Source organism: Staurois parvus, unplaced genomic scaffold (genome assembly GCF_062004578.1).
Source record: "Staurois parvus isolate SC_StPar_1 unplaced genomic scaffold, SC_StPar_1.0 ptg000421l, whole genome shotgun sequence".
Taxonomy (NCBI): Eukaryota; Metazoa; Chordata; class Amphibia; order Anura; family Ranidae; genus Staurois; species Staurois parvus.
Window position 1 is genome coordinate 236,542 of NW_028318217.1, and position 22,629 is coordinate 259,170.

At 42.9% G+C, this 22,629-nt stretch overlaps 1 pseudogene across 1 annotated transcript in view; it reads right to left on the reverse strand.

Annotated features, from left to right (window-relative positions):
• Positions 1-22,629, reverse strand: part of LOC149454671 (RING finger protein 112-like) — a 59,706-nt pseudogene that overhangs the window by 20,914 nt on the left and 16,163 nt on the right. Inside the window, exons 5-10 of the transcript XR_016314176.1 lie at positions 20,359-20,463; positions 20,202-20,252; positions 19,775-19,831; positions 17,151-17,237; positions 14,678-14,807; positions 11,920-12,050 (exon numbers count right to left, since the gene is read on the reverse strand). The product of XR_016314176.1 is annotated as an RING finger protein 112-like (transcript). The remainder of the gene's footprint in view (positions 1-11,919; positions 12,051-14,677; positions 14,808-17,150; positions 17,238-19,774; positions 19,832-20,201; positions 20,253-20,358; positions 20,464-22,629) is intronic.

The following is a 22,629-nucleotide window of genomic DNA, read 5'->3' on the forward strand; positions in this document are numbered from 1 at the left end:
TATAAGTACCTGAAATCAAATTAAAATATATATATATATATATATACAGTCAGGTCCATAAATATTGGGACATCTACACAATTCTGACATTTTTGGCTCTATACACCACCACAATGGATTTGAAATGAAACGAACAAGATGTGCTTTAACTGCAGACTGTCAGCTTTAATTTGAGGGTATTTACATCCAAATCAGGTGAACAATGTAGGAATTACAACAGTTTGCATATGTGGCTCCCACTTGTTAGGGGACCAAAAGTAATGGGACAATTGGCTTCTCAGCTGTTCCATGGCCAGGTGTGTGTTATTCCCTCATTATCCCAATTACAATGAGCAGATGAAAGGTCCAGAGTTCATTTCAAGTGTGCTATTTGCATTTGGAATCTGTTGCTGTCAACTCTCAAGATGAGATCCAAAGAGCTGTCACTATCAATGAAGCCATCATTAGGCTGAAAAAACAAAACAAACCCATCAGAGAGATAGCAAAAACATTAGGCGTGGCCAAAACAACTGTTTGGAACATTCTTAAAAAGAAGGAACGCACCGGTGAGCTCAGCAACACCAAAAGACCCGGAAGACCACGGAAAACAACTGTGGTGGATGACCGAAGAATTCTTTCCCTGGTGAAGAAAACACCCTTCACAACAGTTGGCCAGATCAAGAACACTCTCCAGGAGGTAGGTGTATGTGTTTCAAAGTCACCAATCAAGAGAGGACTTCACCAGAGTGAATACAGAGGGTTCACCACAAGATGGAAACCATTGGTGAGCCTCAAAAACAAGAAGGCCAGATTAGAGTTTGCCAAACGACATGTAAAAAAGCCTTCACAGTTCTGGAACAACATCCTATGGACAGATGAGACCGAGATCAACTTGTACCAGAGTGATGGGAAGAGAAGAGTATGGAGAAGGAACTGCTCATGATCCGTCCATACCACCTCATCAGTGATCATGGTGGTGGTAGTGTCATGGCGTGGGCATGTATGGCTGCCAATGGAACTGCTTCTCTTGTATTTATTGATGATGTGACTGCTGACAAAAGCAGCCGGATGAATTGTGAAGTGTTTCGGGAATATTATCTGCTCATATTCAGCCAAATAATTCAGAACTCATTGGACGTTGCTTCACAGTGCAGATGGACAATGACCCAAAGCAGACTGCAAAACCAACCAAAGAGTTCTTTAAGGGTAAGAAGTGGAATGTTCTGCAATGGCCAAGTCAATCACCTGACTTGAATCTGATTGAGCATGCATTTCACTTGCTGAAGACAAAACTGAAGGGAAAATGCCCCAAGAACAAGCAGGAACTGAAGACAGTTGCAGTAGAGGCCTGGCAGAGCATCACCAGGGATGAAACCCAGCGTCTGGTGATGTCTATGCATTCCAGACTTCAGGCTGTAATTGACTGCAAAGGATTTGCAACCAAGTATTAAAAAGTGAAAGTTTGATTTATGATTATTATTCTGTCCCATTACTTTTGGTCCCTTAACAAGTGGGAGGCACATATGCAAACTGTTGTAATTCCTACACCGTTCACCTGATTTGGATGTAAATACCCTCAAATTAAAGCTGACAGTCTACAGTTAAAGCACATCTTGTTTCATTTCAAATCCATTGTGGTTGTGTATAGAGCCAAAAATGTTAGAATTGTGTCGATGTCCCAATATTTATGGACCTGACTGTATATATATAATTATAATACTCCCAAGTCTGAGAGGCACTCCCAATTTATTACAGAAGCACCACTCAGTCCTGGAACAATGCCATCAAAAGAAGAAAACCCCACTGGAACATCACTGGAGCAGCTCCAATAGCGTAGGAAAAAGGTAAGTACGTTTTATATTATATTAAAAAAAAGACAGCGGGGGAGGGAGAGAGAGGGAGAAGTACCCAGGATTCTACTTTAAAAGCTCAGCCCAGTAACCGCTTGTATTTGTGTTGTATTAAAATATGATTACTAAAGACAACAGGGAGACACTGCAATAAATGTATTTGGAACAGTTAAAGCCCAATTCCAGGATATTGGCAACCCCTCCTTTAAATAACCATTGATATACACTGCTCAAAAAATATCAGAGTCTAGGATCAAGTCAATGAAACTCCTGGGATATAGATCTGGTCAGGTAAGTAGCAGAGGGGGTTGTTAGTTTCAGATGCTTTGGTGTTAATGAAATTAACAACAGGTGCACTAGATGGACAACAATGAGACGACCCCCAAAACTGGAATGGTTTTACAGGTGGAGGCCACTGACATTTTTTTCCCTACTCATCTTTTCTGACTGTTTTTCACTTGTTTTGCATATGGCTAGGGTCAGTGTCTCTACTGGTAGCATGAGGTCATACCTGGACCCTACAGAGGTTGCACAGGTAGCCCAACTCCTCCAGGATGGCACATCAATACTTGCCATTGCCAGAAGGTTTGCTGTGTCTCCCAGCACAGTCTCAAGAGCATGGAGGAGATTCCAGGAGACAGGCAGTTCCTCTAGGAGAGCTGGACAGGGCCGTAGAAGGTTCTTAACCCATCAGCTGGACCGGTATCTGCTCCTTTGTGCAAGGAGGAACAGGAAGAGCACTAACACATTACCCAGTCCATATCAGTGTAGATATCCAGCATGATATTTTTCCCCATTGAGATCTGATGTGTTTTCAAAGTGTTCCTTTAATTTTTTTTTAGATAGGATTAAATTATATGCAATGCATTGAAAAAGTATTCATACCCCTTTGAAATTTTTCACATTTTGTCATGTTACAACCAAAAACATAAATATATTTTATTGGGATTTGATGTGATAGACTAACACAAAGTGGCACATAATTGTGAAGTAGAAGGAAAATGGTTTCCAACATTTTTTACAAATAAATCTGTGAAAAGTGTGGTGGCATTTGTCTTCAGCCCCATGGAGTCTATACTTTGCAGGACCCCCTTTGGTTGCAAGTCTTTTTGGGGATGTGTCTCCCAGCTTTGCACATCTAGAGAGGGAAATTTCTGCCCATTCTTCTTTGCAGAATCGCTCAAGCTCTATCAGATTGGATGGAGAGCGTCTGGGAACAGCAATTTTCAAGTCTTGCCACAGATTCTCCATTGGATTTCAGTCTGGACTGTGACTGGGCCATTCTAACACATGAATATACTTTGATCTAAACCATTCCATTGTAGTTCTGGCTGGATGTTTCGGGTCGTTGTCCTACTGGAAGGTGAACCTCTGCCCCAGTCTCAAGTCTTTTGCAGACTCTAACTCTGTTTCAATATTTTTATTAAGAAAGTTTTGTTTTAAGAATACAACACGCTCAAGATACGCCCACGCAGGGGCAGAGCAGAACAATAACACATAAACAGATACATCCAGCTGACTTGCATTAGTCAAATAATGAAGGAGGGATGACAAAAAGCCGAACCAAATATTAACAGCAGTAATGCAACATATTACCAGAAAAAGAACAGGAAAGAAAAAAAAGTTTGAAGAAAGGAAAAACAAAACAACAAATAAAAAAAAAGGGAATCAGAAAGAAAACATGGAGGGAAGAGAAACTAGAAGAATCATGGATCCAGGGCTGGAACAGGCAGTGACTATAAGAGGCCATACCTAGTAGGAGGCAAGGATGGCAAGGAATAACGTATCCAAGGTTCTCAAACCTTAAGTAATCTCGGATGAGAATCATGACGAATGCTAGACATCTGTTCATTGATCAACATAGCATTCATCCGGGTCTTCACCCCCTGGAAGAAAACCGAAGGGGTCCTCCAAGCCTGAGCTTTAGCACGTTTGGCCGAAATAAATAGGTAGGATGCCAATTTCTGCTGAGACCTTGACAGTCCCAAAATTGGGCAATGTAGGAGGGCCGCCCTTGCATCCCTACAGAACATAATATGAAATAGTGTTTGTAGCAAACCAAAAACCCTGGATTAGAAGCCTATCAATCATGAGCACGACCACCAGATGTGCAAGACGTCCCCGCGTAGACCACAGTTCCGGAAACACCTATCTCCACTAGAGATGAGCGAATCGAACTTGGCGAAGTGGAATTCGTTTCGAATATTAGGAAAAATTTGATTCGCATCGAATCCGAATTTTAGCCAACTTCGGATGCACGAATCGAATTTTCCCCGATCAGCCGGCAAAAGTGTCACTGCAGAGAGCTCCGCTATTTCTGACAGTTCTCTGACAGTTCTGACAGTTCATTTACAGCGGTTGAAACATTGTATCTATTTGTTTCCATTTAGGATACAGATGTTTTTATTCGGAAATAAATAGATACAATGTTTCAACCGCTGTAAATGAACTGTCAGAACTGTCAGAGAACTGTCAGAAATAGCGGAGCTCTCTGCAGATACACTTTTTGCTGTACTGGAATTCTTCTTCTTTTCATTCTTCTTCTTCTTTTCATTCTTCTTCTTCTTCTTTTCATTCTTCTTTTCATTCTTCTTCTTCTTCTTTTCATTCTTCTTCTTCTTCTTCTTTTCATTTTTCTTCTTCTTCTTTTCATTCTTCTTCTTTTCATTTTTCTTCTTCTTCTTTTCATTCTTCTTTTCATTCTTCTTCTTCTTTTCATTCTTCTTCTTCTTCTTTTCATTCTTCTTTTCATTCTTCTTCTTCTTCTTCTTTTCATTCTTCTTCTTCTTTTCATTCTTCTCATTCTTCTTTTCATTCTTCTCATTCTTCTTTTCATTCTTCTTTTCATTCTTCTTTTCATTCTTCTTTTCATTCTTCTTTTCATTCTTCTTCTTCTTTTCATTCTTCTTCTTCTTTTCATTCTTCTTTTCATTCTTCTTCTTCTTCTTCTTCTTCTTCTTCTTCTTTTCATTCTTCTTTTCATTCTTCTTCTTCTTCTTCTTTTCATTCTTCTTCTTCTTCTTTTCATTCTTCTCATTCTTCTCTTCATTCTTCTCTTCATTCTTCTCTTCATTCTTCTCTTCATTCTTCTCTTCATTCTTCTCTTCATTCTTCTCTTCATTCTTCTTTTCATTCTTCGTCGTGCCCCGTGACTGCCCAAATGAGTGAAGTGTGTGGTGATTCTAAGATCGACGGCACTCATCTGCATGTCATACTGACTGACAGTATTATTTCTCTTCCCCAGCAGACTCCAAGGGCATTTAAATTAAAGGTACAGTGTTCTGCACTAATATAAAGGCTCTCTGAAGCCTAGAAACCCTTTAAATAAGTTAAATTTGCGGCGAATAAATTTGCATCGAATCGAATTTCTCCCGCAAATTCGGCGAATCAGCCGAATCGAATTTATGAATAATTCGCTCATCTCTAATCTCCACCAGTCGGATTAAAGTGAGCAGTCCGAGCCAGGACCCAGTACCGCCACAGGAGAACTTTGTAGGCTGCCTCAAGAGTGACTGCATTGAATGAACATTTTGCCACTATCCCCCAGGCCCTACGCCAATCCTCCTCTGCAATCGAGACACCCAGATCTCGCTCCCATTGAGAGACATATGACAGTGGTAGTGAGAGGACCTACTGTTAAGGGAGGCATAAATTACAGAAATGAGACCAGGGGACCCTGGGGAATGCTTACAAACATGTAGAGGTACGATGGAGGGATAGGACCCAGTGGCGCAATTGAAAATACCGATAATATTCCCGTGGCAGGACCCCCCTTGATTCTCGAAGAGACTCCCATAATGGAAACGTACGAGCGCTCAGAAAATCATGTACAATAACAAAGCCATGGGAGGTCCACCAAGAGAAAGAAGGGGGATGTTCTAGGCCTGGCGGAAATAAAGGATTATGCGTAATCGGCAAAAGAGGTAGAAATTATGAAATCAAAATTACCGGAATATTTGACAGAATCCCAGGTTCATAAACTGTGAAGCATGATAGGGCTCAAATCCGGAGGGTGCAACTTAGGCGGGAGCCAAAGCAATGTAGTTAAGGAAAGCAGAGCACAATTGGGTAATTCCAAGAGTACCCATAACGGGTTATCTGTCATGGCATGAAGCATAGACAACTGGGAAATCTGAGCCTCCAAGTAGTATCTAGAAACATGTGGAACTCCCAAACCTCCCTGTAATCTATGAGTATACAGAGTGGCTCTAGGCACTTTGGGACGTTTATGAGCCCAAATAAAACTGAGAATCCGGCTTTGCAGTACATGAAGAAAAGACGCAGGGACCTGAATAGGGAGAGTGCGGAAAAAGTACAGGATCTTCGGCAAGATAGTCATCTTGACAGCATGTATCCTGCCAATCCTTGATAAAGAAGGAAACTGCCAAGAATGAAGCAGGGAAGTAACAGAACGCAGTAAGGGGTAATAATTAGCCAAAAATAAGGCAGAGTAGGAGGAAGTAAGTGTAACGCCAAGATAAGCCACAGAATGGGATGCCCAACGGTAGGGAAATTGTGTCTGCAACCATTCAACCAGGTCGGCAGGGAGCGTAATATTCAATGCCGTGGTTTTAGACAAATTGATATGAAGGCCAGATATAGGTGAAAAATGGTCCAATATGATTTGGGAGAGTGATGAGAAGATTGGTTAAAACCAAAAGGGCATCATCCGCATAAAAGTTGGCCTTGAGTGCCGGCATAGGGGACACCAGAAATATCCGGGTGATTTTGAATGGCTGCAGCTAAAGGTTCAATAGCGAGAACAAAAAGAGCAGGCGATAATGGGCATCCCTGTCTTGTGCCCCTAAAATAGGGAAGGATGAGGAAAAAAAACCTGCATATTTAACAGAGGCCGAGGGAGACGGATATAAAGCTGAGATCCAAGCCAGAAATACGTCACCAAACCCCCATCTAGACAGCGTATATGACAAATATTCCCAAGAAAGTGAATCAAACGCTTTATAATTGTACAGGGATAAAAGGAATCCTGGTATCCTATGGCGATGTAAACTGTGAATGAGATGGATGACTTTACGGATGTTATCAGCAGCTTGTCGCCCTGGAACGAAGCCAACCTGATCTCATCGTTGAATAAGTGAGAGTAGATACTTATTAATTCAGGTACTCAGAACCTTTCCCAAAATCTTCAAGTCCACATTTAGCAGCGAGATCGGTCTGAAAGCTTGCGGTTCAAATGCATCTTCAGTTTTCTTAGGGATCATAGTAATATGCACCTAAAGAGACTCCAAAGAAAGCCAGGAACCCTGCTTCAATAAATTGAAAAAGGCTGTCAAATGAGGAACCAGAATGGTGACAAATTTTTTACAGTAGAGCCCAAAAAACCCATCTGGGCCTGGAGCCTTGGAGGCCTTCAAAGATTTGATGGCTTGGTAGAGTTCAGATTCAGAGATATCTGCATTCAGGGCATCTCGGGCTGCAACGGATAAAGAGGATAGGTGCAGTTCAGCGAAAAAACTATTAGCATGTTCAGCGACAGAGGTGTTTGGTTTTTGGTAAAGAGAGGACAAAAAAAATCTGCAAATCTATGAGTAATCTTCATAGGGTACGAGGTAAGGCCACTGCTCCTCATTCAGAGTTAAACAGGTTTATGCGTGCGGCCAAGCGAATTAAGTTTCTTGGCCAACATGGGCCTCAGTTTATTGGCGCATGTATAAAATCTATGTCCGGCTCAACGTAAGGCCTTCTCAGCTCATGTAGTGGAGAGAAGATCAAGTTCAGCAGCCACCACATCTCAAGCTTTTCCATTGGCCATAGTCGGGCAGGCTTTCCAAGTAGCGTCTACCGCGGCCAATCTCGAGGTGAATTCCAACATCCTCTTCTCTCTGGCCTGTTTCCTGGACGAGGCGATCTGAATCAAATGACCCCTAATGGTGGCTCTGTGAGCCTCCCACAAGATACGGCCGAGGATACAGAACCCACAGAATACAGAAGACTACGTCCACGTCTTAGGACTAAAGATGATGGAACACTTTAGAACCCTTGGTCGGGAAAATTAAAACCATGGATATTTTGAGAAAAAAATCTTTAAAGGTTTTAAAGCCATACTGAGTCAAGGGAATTCAGCTGCCAAAGTACGCCAGGAATAACGGTCCAATCCTCAAATGCAACCTTACCCTGGGCTGCCCCGGATGCGTGAGAAAAGAGAAAAAAATAAACAGACAAGAAACAAGAGACAGAAGAAGAAAATGTACACTCTAAGGTAGTGTAACGAAACCACAATCAGTGGCAATTGCGTCCCAACCGGACACACACAGGGGGTGGCTCCACCACCGGGCACATGGGTGCGTCATAAACAACATAATACAAAGAACCTTCATGGGGAGGGGAAGAAAGGGGGAAGGGGAAGGAAAAGGAGGGAAAAAAGGGGAAGGGAAGGGAGGAGAAAAAAAAGGGGGGGGGGGAGAAATAATAGGCAAAAAGACAACATCAAGTATGTTAGCTTAAGAAATGCATAATATGACACCATAATATATAGAAAAAATGTAAACAGGTAGACAGACATATCAGCATAGTAGAAATGAGGCATTCCCGGGTCATGGCCCCGTTAGATCAGAAGCCGGCACCAATCATTTAAGGCATAGGACCATGAGCTAGGACGGCCCCCGGTATATAAAAAGAAGTACAATAACACCCCCCACCCCTAAAAAAAAAAAAAACCGGGGATAGGACACAAAGCTTACAAACAAATCGCCTAACCCAAAAAAAAAAATGTAAAAAAATTAAAAATGCAACTCAAAATTGGACCGCGAGGAGCCGGCGGGGAACGATGATCACCACCAGTACTGACCAGTATTGCATAGAACAATATTTCAAACTGTAAAACTAAAAACAAGCAACATACAAAAACATACGAAAAGTTCGCCCAACAAGGGCCAGTCAAGGTCACCACCCCATCAGAAACGTGGAGAGTCACGGCAGTGGATCAAGCCATCTGAAAAGTGAAAATCTTACCCATCCAACCGTACTCTACCTGGATCAGAGCGGGAGGATCCGGACAACAGAGGGGAACTAGGGAGGGAGCGTTTATGGCTGCCAACTTTCTCCCATATACGCCCCAGCTGAGATGAAGAAGGATGGGAATCAGAGGGCCGCATCAGGCTGTCGGAGGTCTCCCGCGATTACAGAAGGTGTAGCGCCTCCAGGGTCGACATCTCCTCTTCCGGATTGTGTACAACATGGCTCCGACCTTGGTACGCAAACGTAAGCTTAAATGGAAAGCCCCATTGTTACTTGATGTGACGGTTCAAGAGGACTGACGCGAAGGGTTTCATCTGTTGACATTTCTGTATGGTGGATGGTGCCAGATCCGTGAACAGCTGGTACGGATGACCTTGAAAACGAAGATCCTGCTTGTCTCCTGCAAAGCAAAGGAGCGATTCTTTCGTACGGTAATAGGTGAATTTAATTATGATGTCCCTGGGAGGACCCTCAGACCTCCTCGGACCCAGGGCCCGGTGAATGCGATCGAACTCCAGACGGTCTATTGGTATCGCCAGATCCAACTCTTGAAAAAGCACGGTAGCAGTGGACGTGAGGTCAACGATGGCTTCGGGCAGGCCGTGCAGGCAAAGATTACCCCGACAGGACCTATTTTCAAAATCTTCCAGGAGCAGAAGAGCCGTGTCAAGCTCTCTGCTCAGATCTGAAAGGTCCTGTTCGTGATTTTCGATCACCATAGCCACGGTGTCCATCTTATCTCCAAGAACATCAGTGCGGCTGCCCAATTCACGAATTTCCTTGGTGAGATGAGTCGCTAGTCTGGAGGTGGAAGTGTGAAGCTCCTGCTGCAGCATGGTCTTGAATCTGGCCAGGAGGTCTGCATCCCGCAAGAGGGGCTGTTGGTGGTCTGCGGCCCACAAGGAGGACTGTGGGAGGTCTGCAGCCCATAAGGAGGGCTGTGGGTGGTCTGAGACCCGCAAGGGGGGCTGTGGGTGGTCTGTGGCCCGCAAGGGAGGCTGTAGGAGGTCGGCGTCCCGCAAAAGGGGCTGTGGGAGGTCTGCAGAGATGTCAGGCAGGTTCTCCATGTCTGAGATGGGGTCCGGGCCGCCCGAAGGTAGCGGTGGGGATGCGGCCAAATCAAGGCCGGGACTTCTGCTCGTGAGTAGGCCGCATCAGCAGACCGGCTCGGCAAGCGAGCGCTGGAGGCACGGGAGGCCGTTGCTTTTTTCCCCATAGGTGCAGAGGGTGAGGGCAAGGGTGGGGGACAGAACGGGCTCCCCAGGAGGCAGAGAGAAGCGCAATGTGCCCGGTGGTGGAGGAGCGCGGCTAACAAGTGGCCATTCCCTGCGTTGCTCACGAATGCCCCCCATCTAGGCTCCTTGAACAGGTTTTCTCTGTATTTGAGATTGCTCTGTATTTGGCTCCATCCATCTTCCCATCAATTCTGACCAGCTTCCCTGTCCTTGCTGAAGAAAAGCATCCCCACCACATGATGCTGCCACCACCATGGTTCACGGTGGGGATGGTGTGTTCAGGGTGATGTGCAATGTTAGTTTTCCGCCACATATAGCGTTTTGCTTTTAGGCCAATAAGTTCCATTTTGGTCTCATCTGACCAGAGCCCCTTCTTCCACGTGTTTGCTGAGTACCCCACATGGCTTCTCGTACACTGCAAATGGGACTTCTGATAGCTTTCTTTCAACAATGGCTTTCTTCTTGTCACTCTTCCATAAAGGCCAGATTTGTGGAGTGCACAACTAATAGTTGTCCTGTGGACAGATTCTCCTACCTGAGCTGTGGATCTCTGCAGCTCCTCTAGAGTTCCCATGGGCCTCTTGCCTGCTTCTCTGATTAATGCTCTCCTTGCCCAGTGGACGGCCATGTCCTTGTAGGTTTGCAGTTGTGCCATACTCTTTCCATTTTCGAGTGATGGATTGAACAGTGCTCCGTGAGATGTTCAAAGCTTGGGATATTTTTTTATAACGTAACCCTGCTTTAACCATATCCACAACTTTATCCCTGACCTGTCAAGTTTGTTCCTTGGCCTTCATGATGCTGTTTGTTCACTAACGTTCTCTAACAAACATCTGAGGGCTTCACAGAACAGCTGTATTTAGATTCTATTTATTAATCAGGTGACTTCTGAAGGCATTTGGTTCCACTAGATTTTAGGGGTATCATAGTAAAGGGGGCTGAATACAAATGCATGCTACACTTTTCAGATAATTATTTGTAAAAAATGTTTAAAACCATTTACCACTTTCCTTCCACTTCACAATTCTGTGCCACTTGATGTTGATCTATCACATAAAATATCAATAAAATACATTTACGTTTTTGGTTGTAACATGACAAAATGTGGAAAATTTCAAGGAGTAAAAAAACTCTCAAGGCCCTGTATATAAACGCTATCCTACTGCCCATTTTACTTACCTGAAGCTGCAGTCATATGAAACCTCCATCCTGATCCTTCCCTCTTCTTCTATTTAATTCCTGGGGTTCCTCTTCAGATATTCACATCACTGCCTGTGTGATGTGGAGGTGACACTTCCAGTGGCCGGGTCCTCTTTCATAGGCTCCAGAGGCAGGAGAACTCAAGGGGCAGTGAGGGGACCAGTGCCCGAGAAGACAATGAGTGGGGAAAAAGGTCTAGTCCCCCGAAAAGGAAATTAGCTTGGCTCATAAAGGAAACTGTGATTCTGACCCATTACACTGTAGGATGGCTTAGGAAGAGGTGCCTGGAATCATTACTGAGTACGACAATTGATGCACTATTTGGATTTTTGCCTGGAGTTGGGCTTTAACACGTGTCCTATACTTCATGGTACAGGACTGGAGTATGAAAATAGAGCAGGACAATCAACATCTGCCTTGACACATTCCATGGTGATTGGGTTTAGGTGACTGAGCTAGAGAGTTTGAAATACTTTATCTTCTCTAGAACCTCCACCTGAGCTGTAGTAGAAGCTGCAAGACTTCAACTTGTATAATTCTGATCAGCAACCAGATTCCATCTTGCAGCAGTTTGACATCAGTAATTCTGATTGATTGCTATGGATCATCATACTTTCCCCCATGCACTGGTTTCTATATTCCAATAGTATGACCAGAGATCTCTGCGATGGACTGACCTTCAGCACTCTCCCCACATGGCCGGAGGTGATCTTCTCTCCACTGGTATCAGTTTTCTGGTGGAACCAAATTCCTGCCATAAGTTCGGAGATGTACCTTGTGAGGTGATTTCTGAAATCTTCATCCATGTCTGTGAATACAGAAGCACTCTGATTGGATGGAAATACACGTGATGTCAGCAGAGGATTTTGTAGAAGGCTCCAATACACCAAAATCCCAGCAAAGAAATGAACCAGGTGGAGCCATTGCATGTACCAGATGGAGTGTGAGGAGATGGATGGTTGGAGCACACAGGCCATGCACTTAACTCAAAGCTGCCATTGGAGCTGGTAACCACGACCTGATAAATAGGGTGTACTAGGAGGAGGGGACTTGTCTTACATTTGAGTTGATCTAGTGACACTTTGTTGGGAGGTCTATTGTCTGTAATAAATTGGGAGGGTTTCCTACCAAACTGGAGCCTTATTAGAGTCATTGAGTGCTATACCCTTTCTGTAATAGAATGTATGTAAGACAGGAGAGCGATCTTCCAGTTTCAGGAAACACAACAGTGAATGAGATCACAAGAGAATGAAGGAGCTAAGGGCTAGACAGATATTTATGGATATCTACAGACTGTTGTTTAACCAGTTGTGGACACTGGGAGGTGCTACAAACCCAAAAAACGTTATCGAGGTTGTTCTGTCTCTCCAATCTAAGCATTGATAGTGTGATCTCTGTAACTTACAGTTGTGATGAGATAGAGATAACTCCAATCTCAGTTGGATACCACAGTCAGTGACTCAATACAGAAGACATCTTGTAGATCTTGTGAAGTTTATTCCATAAACTGAGAGAATCTTACAACAATGAACATCTGATAGGTCAAAAGATCATAATGTTTCCTGCTCCATGATATGAAGCTAGAGCTGCAATGCCTTACTGGGAAAAGGGGTGGGCTATCTATACACCATTAAGAGACAAAATATATAAAACACTTAAAGGCATATGACAGTCAATATGACAGTCATGTGAAACATGACAGAGGTACACCAGACATGTGTAGTACACCCGCCCCCCCACCTACAGCACTTGCCAGCAATTCCTAACTGTTAAAATGACAGTGGTAGTTGGCTGTGTAAATACAGCAGCCATAGAAGCTGCTACTGTATAAAATAACTGTCTGGCAGAGTTTGTATACACATTGTTCAGACAGGAGATAAACACAAAGTAACATTGATCAGATGGAAGATAGAGAGATACAAAGTAACATTGTTTATAAACATTGTTCAGATAGGATATATATATATACAAATTACCATTGTTTATAAACATTGTTCAGATAGGATATATATATACAAATTGCCATTGTTTATAAACATTGATCAGATGGGAGAAAGAGAGATACAATGTTCAGATGGTTTACAGAGATACATAATTTATAAACATACCAGATGGGAAATAAAGAGATGCAAAGTAGCACTGTTTGAAAATGTTGTTCAGATGGATGATGAAGAGATACAAAAGGGGGAGATTTACTAACATTGGAGCACTCAGAATCTGGTGCAGCCATGTATGGGAGCCAAGCAGCTTCAGCTTGTTCAATTAAGCTTTGACAATACAACCTGGAAGCTGATTGGTTTCTATGCAGAGCTGCACCAGAATCTGTGCTCTCCAGTTTCATCAACTCCCCCCCATAGTAACATTGTTTATAAACATTGATCAGACAGGAGATAGAGGGAGGGTAGGGCAAGTGAAGATTTCTGCTAAAAGGAGAAGAATCACCACAAGGGGCCCATCATACTACATTGTAATGGAAGGTATTCCCTTTGTTCTGATTTTTATGTTTATATAAATGTAAGTTTTAGGAAGAGTGTTACATTCTATTACTCTGTAATTATGGATCACATATGGAGATTCACATTATTATTCATAAGGTTTCAGAGGGATCTTTCAGATGATTCACTTGTTGGTGATATACTTGTAGAGCACTTTTTATATTTTAGGTTTCCTTTATGCATATATGTATATCTGTTTTTTTAGATTAGTTGCTGTAGTAGCTTAACTTTCATCAGAGATAAGTGAAATAGTCAGTGCAGAGAAACACGCACGTTATATTAAAGTGGTTCTAAGGGCAGAAGGTTTTCTACCTTCATACATTCTATGCATGAAGATAAACAACCTTCTGGGTGCAGCACCCCCCTCAGCCCCCCTCATACTTGCTTGAGCCCTATCTGGATCTAGCTATGTGCATGGGAGTCTTGGCTGTCTCAGGACTCTCTCTCTCCTTATTGGCTCACACTGGTATTGGCTCCTGCTGCTGTCAATCACAGCCAGTGGGCCACTGAGGAGAGAGCGGGGGGTGGCGCCAGTCAAAGAAGCACAGCTCAGGAGTGAGCCTGCTCAAGTACCCCCATTCCCCATAGCAAGAGTCTTGCTATTGTGGGAACTTGGTGGTGGGGGGGGGGGGGGCACAGGACTGCCAGCGGGAGACTCAAAAAGAAGAGAATGGAGGCTGCTCTGTGCAAAACCATTACAGAGCAGGTAAGTAGAACATGCTATATTTTTAATGTAACCTTTAGAATCACTTTAGTAGCTCTATGCACCTACATCTGTACAAAGCTCATAGACCTGAGAGTAAATGTCTGTTATCTGTACATGGCCAATTTGTTTATATATTGGAAATTGTATGGTGCTAATAAATATTATGGAATAAATGTGGATAATTTGTCTGTGAAAACTTCCTACACAGTAACAGTGCCTGGGAGGCTGAATTACCTGACAATGTTCCCTGACTTGCTCTTAGGAACCTCTTCCCCGGGTGGGGAAACAGGAAGCCGCTGACAGATGAACTTCTAAGAGTGTCCAGCACACGCTGGTATTCAGAACTTTTCTGCTCCCTCAGTTTCTGTAACAAAAATAAACTCACAATTATTATTAATATATGGCCAAAGGTTTATAGACGTCTGCCATGCCAATATCAGTTTGAGTATCCTATTCCAAAACCATGGCCATTGATATGGAGTTGACCCTCCCTTGTGGCCACTCCACTGGAAAGGATTTCTACAAGGGTTTGGAGGGTATCTGTGGGAATTTGTTCTAAATTCACATTTGTGAGGTCAGGTGCTGATGTTGGACAAGAAGGCTTTGCTTGCAATCGAGGTTATAATTCAAGGTGTTCAGTAGGGTTGAGGTCTGGGCTCTGTAGAGGCTACTTGAGTTTCTCCACACTAAATTCATACAACCATGTCTCTATGGAGCTTTGTACACAGGGGCACAGTCAGACTGGAACAGAAAAGGGTCTTCACCAAACTGTTGGCCAAAGTTGGAAGAGCACTATGAGCCTCCTAAAGTAAATTAACCCCCCGCCCTCCAGAGGATTTTCCCCCCTTCTTGACCAGGCCATTTATTGCGATACTGCACTGTCTTATTTTAACTGACAATTGCGCGGTCGTGCAATGCTGCACCCAAATTAAATTTACATCATTTTTTCCCACAAATAGAGGGGTTTTTTTGGTGGAATTTGATCGCCTGTGCGTTTTTAATTTTTTTGCGCTATAAAAAAGAAGACCAACAATTTTGAGAAAAAAACAATATTTTTGACTTTGCTATTAAACATGTCCAGTAAAAAAATAAAATAAAATAAAATTTGGGCATAAATTTAGGCCAAAATGTATTCTACTCCATGTCTTCACTAAAAATAAATCCCAATGTGTGTAAATTAATTGGATTACATGAAAGTTATAGCATTTACAAATGGCGGTATAGATACTGGGATTTTTTTATTTTTACTAGTAATGGCGCTGATCAGCAACTTATAGCAGAACTGCAATGGGCATTCCGATACTGGAGGGAACTGACTTGGTCTCACTGACATCTCCAGTGACACCAATACAGTGATCAGTGCTGATAAAAAGCACTGACACTGTACTAATGGCACTGGGCAGGAAGGGGTTAACATCTGGGATGATCAAAGGGTTAACTGTGTGCTGTTTTACATAGTGTGCTGTGTTTGTGCTTCACTGTAAGTGTAAGGGTGTGGAGGCATGGATAAATAATGATGTATAATGTTAAACTGTAATATGCCTGCAATATGCTCTTTGGTCAGTAGATGGCAGCAAAGTACAAGAATCGATTTTGCAGTGAAGTTTGCTAAGACAAAATAAATACTTATTTACCCTATATAGTTTAATGAATGCTAATTTACGGGTTGAGTAGGACCCTCAGAAGGGTCATAGTGAACTGTAAATACAGGTTTGAGGCTGCAATTAAGAAATTACTTACTGCATCACAAACTCTATGGGAAGGGGAGGAGATCTTGTGCAGAGGAGGAAGTGGGGGAGTCTGTGTCTGGCTGGTGTATGCTGACGATGTCTGGAGAATCTGTGTGGGGCCTGGAAGAGGATTTACGGCTCACAGTGGAGTCCGGCGACGGCACCTAGGGAAGATTCACTGCGACGAGACTGGGAAACAAGTGACTGTATGGTCCGGTTCTGGAGTGGACCAGTGGATCAGGAAAAATACCAAGAGCCTGCCAAGGAACTGTAAGTGCGGCTTTGCCACAGCACATTGCACCACACATGTTCAGTGACATTTTGGATATACCAGAAAGCTACAAGAGACACACTCCACTTTTCTTTGGATTACAAATAGTATTGCGCAATACTTAGGGTGCACCCCAAGGTTATATCTTGCTCAGGAACATTCAGGCGCAGCCAGGCTGCTTTCTGGACATTGGGGAAAAGTCCGCAAGTACGGGGTTAGCGTTAGACAGTATTATTCTTACTGTATGGTTATGCGCTGTTATCATTCTGTTTACGTATGCTCAGCTACATGATCACTATAACTGCTCAGTAAACGTAATTGTTGTGAAAGAACCACTGTCTGTTTCTGTGTGGCATCATGTACCCTCTGAATCTGTGGGCCCAGCCCTCAGTTTTCCTTCATAAGCGCACTGTTTTTCATGGCTGTGCTATGCAGAGCCATACAAAGCAGTGTGCAGGAGCTGACAGGGGAGAGATCTGTATTGTCGGCAAATAATCACCAGCTGGGACCAGGTGATTGACAGCCAAGGCCACACGTGTCCCCTACCCTATATATATATGTGATTTTGCACACCTGGGCTGCCCTGTGGCAGTATTTCTGCTATAGGGCGGATGGGAAGCAGTTAAGCAATATGATTTCAATTTCTGGTGATGATTGTAGAAAACAACTCCTATGTTCTGAGCTTTCCTCGCATTTACCATCATACCTCACTCTTCTTCTGTAGGTAGGTACGAGCAGCTTCACGGCCACAATTGTCAGGATCCTGCCAGTCTCTCACCAGAACATCCAAGTGCTGAAAAAAAAAAAAGGACACATGACAATAACTTCTCCAGAGAGACAACGTTTTTTATATTTTTAGTTAGAGTGTTCATGGATTCAGCCTAAAATGATGTTAAACCTTTGTTTGTTTTTTTAATTAAAACAACACACATGTCTATATTCAACTGCTCTGTGCAATGCTTTTGCACACAGCAGCCCTGATCCTCCTCTTCTTGAGCCCCCACCCAGCTCTCCTGGCCCCTCCTCCTCAGTGGGTGCTCCCCACAGAAAGCAGCTTTCCATGGGGGAACATGTGCTGCCTCGCTTCCGAGCTGCCCTTTCTGCATCCATTGACAAAGAGCGGGTGGCCCGGCCCCACCCCCACTTCCGTGTAACAGCATTTAATTGACAGTAGTGGGAGCCAATGAGGAGGGAGGCAGCGGCTAGAGTCACTGCTCTTGTGCACATCACTGGATCGAATCTGCTCATGTAAGAAAAATGAGGGGAGCTGGGGGGCCTTTCACCATATTGCATTATTGTTTTATTCAATGAAAAACTGTATTTATAGAAAATATGTTACAAAACAGCAAAAGCAAAAAAGTAAAATAAAGAGGTTTAAAAGTGAAAAAATCCTTAAGGGCTCGTTTACACTCGCTTCAAAACCTGGCATTGGACACACTTTTGTAAAGTGCTCTGAATGCCAATCAAATCCCCTGTCACTAAATAAAATGGTCACCTTACAGTCCTGTCCACACTTATGTTTGCTGTGCTTCAAAAATGATACCCCATGTCACTTTTTTGGTGCTTTAGAGCATCTTTAAAGCCCCCATAGAAGTCTATTACAACGCTCATCAGCAGCACCTGAAGATTTTGAAAGTCTTTTATTCAGCTTTAGCTTCCCTTTGTTTTGTAGATATTGCAGGTATGAAATATCCCAGGATGCACTGCTAAACCAACAAGTGAACTGGAAAGATGTCACCAGCAGTCATTTCTAGTTCATGTGTATGTATTCTGGGAGTGTCTTGTGCAGACGTCACATCTGGTGTGCAGTAGCAGGAAGGTGAGCAGGGTCTGGACTGGAGTGGAGCAATTAGCAGATGGCACATGTGGTGTGCAACATGGAAACGCTATAGAGGAAGGTTAGAGAGGAAGAGGCCTTGAGTGGCAGAGGATCAGCAGATCAGGGGGACCAGAGCAGGAGATGTCAGGAGAAGTCACATACAGTGCACAGTTTGTGAGCAATAGAGTAGGAGGTGACCAGGACCAGAGAGAGAGGAACATCAAAAAACCAGAGGATCAGCCGAGCTGGGGGTTACTACTGAGTAGGAGATCAGCAGAGCTGGGATTACTACTGGGCAGGGGATCTTCGGAATGAGGACACCAATGAACTGGGGATCTGCACCTGAACAGGGGTACTACTGAGATGGGGTTCTACCAGGCCCCTTTAAAATAAATTGAAAATCAACACACACAGGGCATTTGCCAAGCTTCATTAATGCTTCACAAAAGCATCACCGAAACATCATTGAAGCACTGCCAAAGCATCACTGAAGCATCAGAAACACATCAAAAAAGCATGTTGAAGCGGCAGGCGCTGTAACGTGTGGTAAAGTTGTAGCAAGTATAAATAAGCCCTAAGTGGAAATGTCTGGTCTTTGGGTTTGTGCCAGAATCAGATTGGATCACTTGTAGAGAAGTAGTCAAATCTGATATGGCAGAGTCACTGGCCCTCATAAATGACTCTCGGAATCCTAAGCTGTTTTAATTGTAAAACGAGAGCACCCAACTGCCAAATGCAGGAGCCTTTTCTTGTACCTGGAGAGGGTATTTCACAGCTTACTGCACTCCATCGAAGGGTTTGAGCGGCGTGTTTTAGGTAGGCTGGAGTAATTTTTTAAAATGCCTTGCAAACACACCCTTAAAGTCAACTATCCTGAGTACATCTGTATTTCCTTATTAAAAGGTTTTTACAAACCAAAAACAGGCGTATGGTTTAGCAGACTACAGTCACAATGTCTCTGGACCTTGTAAAATAGGCATTGTTTGTGTCTATGTAAATGAAAATCTAATCTACATTAGTGTAGCCACCTTTTAGGAAGGTAACTGCATTACTGTAGGAGTTATGGAATATGGTTTAAAGTTGAGGGGTTGTCAGGAATCAGCAGCAGGGATGGCCAGATCTGCATGGCTACAATTAGGAGATTGAGAAAAGACTGCTATATTTACAGTGAAACCAAGATCCATCCAAACACCAGCAAACAGAAAACACAGCAAATATTAAGATACAAGTGAACACTACATATAACAACAACCACCGAACTATAATACATTGTATACAAAATGAGGAACACAGATCACAGGGAATACTGGAGATGTCACTGTCATCACATCCATCATAGCTCTGAACTCAGCAATGAAACAATTGGAAGCTGTTCATCACATCACACAACCCTTTCCACTAGCTGTCTAGTGTCTGTAGTTAGTTGACAGAAGAGTATGGATACATGATGTTTCAGAAAGTTTAGTACTTTATAAAAGGAACTCTGTAAGTTAATAAACTATTTCAGTTACCTGCAGATGTTGTAGTGAAAATGACTCTCCTGTCAGTTCGGACACATGAAGATACATCTGAAAAGACCAAAAAGAAAAAAAAACAAGGTGTATCAATGAGATTCTCCAACCTATCGGGATGTTGTCCCTTCCACTATGGCTAACCTAGTCTATTCTTGTCCACAAAAGTAGATATGGAATTACAATATTACAGCAGGGCTGGAGTGAGATGCAGACAATAAATGGAGAGAAGGAAGAGAACCCTCCGAAACACAGGTGGTGTCCAAAAATTCATGTGGATGTGAAATGTGTCTTTGCTGCATGCATGTGTGGACACATACCTGGTCTATTATGGAGCTAACCACATAGAGGGAGGACCGGTGGCTATCCCTTGAAGTTACTCAATACATATTACTGATTAGAACTTGGGATATCACAGACCACCTACCCCCAGATAATCCAGTTCTGTGGTTTTCAGACACGCATTCACATTAAAAATCTGCAGAAAACATGAAAGTTGGCACATTATTATCAACTTATGATGAATACATCACAACATCACTGGAGAATTCAATATAAAATGGAAGAATTCTAGATTCCAGTACCAGATATGAACTGAGTAACATAGAAAGTGCAGAAAGTTTAAGGCAGGTCTCCGGGTCACCTTCAATATCCAGCGAACCCTCCGTGTCCAGGACATATACTGCCATCTGTGAGGAGAAGGTAAATGGTCACCAAAGCATTCAATGAACTGATCTCAATGGACATTTCTTGGACTATATCAGACTTTGACTGAAAGAATAATTTACATCTATTATGTCCAAACTTGCTTAACCCCTTGCCTACCAGTTACTTTCACCCCTTTCCTGCCCAAGCCAATTTTCAGCTTCCAGCTCTGTCACACTTTGAATGACAATTGCGCGGTCATGCAACACTGTACCTATATGAAATTTTTAGAATTTTTTTCACACAAGTAGAGCTTTCTTTGATGATATTTAATCACTACTGGGGTTTTTATAAAACAAAAAAAAGAGCAAACATTTCGGAAAAAAGTTTTCTTTATTATAAAATTTTGCAAACAGGTGATTTTTCTCCTTCACTGATGTGCGTTGATGAGACTGCACTGATAGGCAGCACTGATAGGCACTGATAGGCTGCACTGGCAGGCATTGATGAGGAAGCACTGATGATGCCGCATTGATATGGGGCACTTATAGGTGGCACTGATGGACATTAATAGGTAGCACTGAAGGGCACTGGTTGGCAGCACTGATAGGTGGCACTGATAGGCAGATTGGAAGCACTGTTGGGCACTGATGGGCACTTTTGGGGCTGTACTGATAATCAGTTGCCCTGATTATCAGTGTAGATGTCTGCTTGGACAGTTGCCAGTTACCGACAGTACTTTCCTCATGCTGCAACAGTGTGAGGAAAGTACTGACAATAACGGGCAAGTGTATTTACATGGTGGCCTGCTGTGATTGGATACAGCTGATCAAGTAGTAAAAGGCCATTGTGATTGGCACTTTACTGTGTCATGTGATCAGCTATGTCCAAAGGACACAGCGATCACAGACAATGCCGTGGGGGCACGTTCTGGAAGGACGTCATATGATGCCCTCCCAGAACTGAATGACCGCGCTGTAGCCATCATTCAGCTATAATGCGGTAGTAAAGTGGTTACTGAACTGGTGAATGGTGTTTATAAAATGATCAAAGCTTATTTGTCATGATCTAGCAAAAAGTAGTTAGGCATAATTAATTGGAATTCCAGATACTAAGGACATTTTACCACTAATCCACATGGCTTCCCAAGTTCTAACGTGTGTCAGGAACATACCCCAGCATTTATACAGTTACATATTTATAAAGAAAAAGAATTATCATGAGTTTTACTAATTAAAAAAGACCAAAGTTAAGTGCTCATATGCCAATGTTTGGTTCACTTGCTAGAATGACTTTGAAGAAAGATTTTATTAGAAGAATGTTTTGTTCACTGCATTCTTCAAATGTCTTGTTATGGAAGATAAAGACAATTAGTCTCCTTGTTCTAATGTTAGGCATTTGGGAGTCTGGAGGTCAGTCAAACTAACAAGGTGTTCTGGGATAACAGAATGTATTGTCTCTTGTAAGTAATGATGATTTTCTTGTGCAAATTCCTAAAGCTGAATTCCAGGTATGGATATTCCTCCATAGTTACATTGGTCCAGCTTGGGTCAATGTAACTCTGCATATACCATACCTGTGGGATCTCAATGGAAGCTGAAGATCACTGTGATAGGCACAGCTACTAAAGGTGATGTTCATTAGCTTCTGGGTCCTGTACTGAGCGGTCGTCCTGCTGCTTACTGAACAAAGAGGGTCACCCATTTGGGTTGGGCGCCAATGCAGAGAGCACTTTGCAATTTCTCAATGATCTCAATGTGTTCTCTGACTGGACTAGGTGGAAAGGTGGAGTGGTAACATCACAACCTACACCGCATCTTAATACAAGGGATGTTCAAGTCAAACCAGGATTTTTATATATGTTTATATAATAAAAGAACAAATTGCAACAAATTTCAATTGGAAACTGCATTTATTTTTCGACATACTCCCCTGCTACATTTATACACTGATCCCAACATTTAGCTAATGAGTGGAGTGCTTTGGCATAGAAAGATTTGTCAGTACCCCTGAACCATCCTAGGACAGCCGGCTTCACTTCCCCATCATGGTGTTCACCGTTCCCACAGAAAGATTTGTCTCTTGTACAATTTCACAACAGGTTATGCATCAATTATCCAGAATCAGGTGTTACAGGCTTTGAATGTTCACAGGAATGACTGCTGTGGGCTGGAAACCACCATGGCCAGGACTATCATTGACGGACGTAC